This window comes from Triticum aestivum, chromosome 1A (assembly GCF_018294505.1).
Source record: "Triticum aestivum cultivar Chinese Spring chromosome 1A, IWGSC CS RefSeq v2.1, whole genome shotgun sequence".
Classification (NCBI taxonomy): domain Eukaryota; kingdom Viridiplantae; phylum Streptophyta; class Magnoliopsida; order Poales; family Poaceae; genus Triticum; species Triticum aestivum.
In genome coordinates, this window is record NC_057794.1 from 201791196 (window position 1) to 201793348 (window position 2153).

Here is a 2153-nt window from a genome sequence, read left to right on the forward strand (position 1 = left end):
TCTTGAGTCACATAGAAAGGAATCGCATGGTTGATGTCGAGGTGGTAGTAGCTCATGGAAGCCGTGGACTTGAGCTTGGGGAGCTTCTCTTGAGCGTAGTCTTGAGGTGCTTGTTGGTGAAGATGCCATATATCCGAAGGCGAAGATGCCTTGAAGTCGCTTGGCAAAGATGCCAAAGTGGTTGGTGTAGTCGTAGCTCCATCTTGGTGGTGCTTGTCTCGCGGTCCTCTCCTGTGGTCATGAAAATGGGCTTGTTGCGACTTGTAGGTAGGCGCATCTCGAGCATCTTTATGATGATGTTGTCGTTGTCGTGCTTGAGCTCGATGTAGATGTCGTTCGTCGTCGTCATGCACATGTTGCTTGGAGGTGACTTGCCCTTCATGACAAGGTGGATCACAAACGTGATGGTGGTCGCCATGCAGATGTGGACGAGGACGACTTGCTCTTGCATCATTTTTGCGCTCCGAAGACTTGTGACTTGAACGTTGCCGCCTTGAGGATGATGAAGGGGAAGAACGGTTGGTCAACAAGGTCGGAATCTCATCCATCCTTGCATCTTGCTCCTCCTTTTGTGCGGAAAGCTTGTTGTTGTTGTAGTTGTACACGCCGTCGTTGTTGTGGAAGACCGGAGATGAAATGCCTTGCCTATCCATCACAAGATTCGTGCCAATATGAGTGGAGAAAGAGAAGAACGAATACCAAATGTACCTTGACCGAAGTTGAAAGTGGATCAATGATCACTCCAATGTGGACAAGGAAATAGCACAATTGGTACCAATTCTTGTCGGTTTCTCACACCTACACAAGTAAAGCTTATGGTGGAGCTCGGTGAGGATAGTGGCACAAAAATTTGATGTAAAATGTTAGCAAGAGTCAATAATGTTGAAAAAGATTCACAAAGTCGCAAGTGTAACAAGTATACCAATAGCAATATGTGGCACACGGAAACACACACACAGATAGATAAATGGGGTCATGCAACCAAGGATGAGCACAAAATGTGGAATCCACGGAAAACGCTCGTGTTGCACAACTCAAGAGAGACGCTAGCACGATTTCTCAATAGGCGGATACGACACTTGTGCACAACCTATAAGATGCAAAATGGATAACTTTCTATCCCAAGTATGCTATGTATGTATGGTTCCCGGTGTTTCTCACAAGGTGATCCAAGATTATCTTATATGCAATGTGGTATGATGCTTTGGCACTTGCTTACAAGATTCTTTGCTCTTTCTCTTTTGCTTAAAAGCTTTATTGTTTTTTATGGCCTCTTTGCAAAATGCACAAACCAAGATAGCTATTGTGTATATCCGGGAACAAACTTGAGGCACACGAGATGATATGATACCAATATGATATGGTATGTATGCAATCTATGGTGTAGATCACTAATGTGCACAAGTAACGTTGCCAGCAATACTCAAATGGCTAGTCTCGATAGGCAAGTAACACAAAATGTGCTAGGGGTTAACAATGCAATTGCAAGGGGAATGTACAATGGAGGGGTACCATGATACAAAGATGATATGGAGGTTACCGTCCGTGTCGATGATGAGTGGCGGTGATGTTGATGGAGATACCAAGATGATGGAGACTTGTCCCTAAGTAGCCGAAACACCTTAGGAAATGGAAAAACCGCGAACTCAAAATCTCAAACGTCAAATGGTGGTAGCGGGAATGCGGTGGTGGTTGCGGAAGCTCAATGGGATTGCGGAAATGCAATGATGGGTTGTGGAATACGCAGTGTGGAAATGGAGGTAAGGTGGTGAACTAATACACGGTTTAGGAGTTGGAAGCACGGTCCCTAAGTAGTTGAAACACTTTAGGAGACACAACTCACAACACAAACAAAAATGGGTTAAGTCAGGGTGGCGGGAGTGTGAGGTGGGCAAAACTATGCGGAAGTTATGGTGGTGGTGGTGGTGATGGATGAAGAAGCAACCATCCCTAAGTAGCCTAGACACCTTAGGAGACTCAAATCACTCCTCAAGCAACCACTAATGCGATGGGGAACAAAATTGGTTATGTTGCGGAAGGCTATGGTGGTGTAGCGGATGATATGGTGGAGGGCCTAGGCAAACTTGCCAGATTTCAGAACATTTGATGGGGTCAAATGATGTTGGTGGTATTTTTGTGGGAAGGGGGATGTC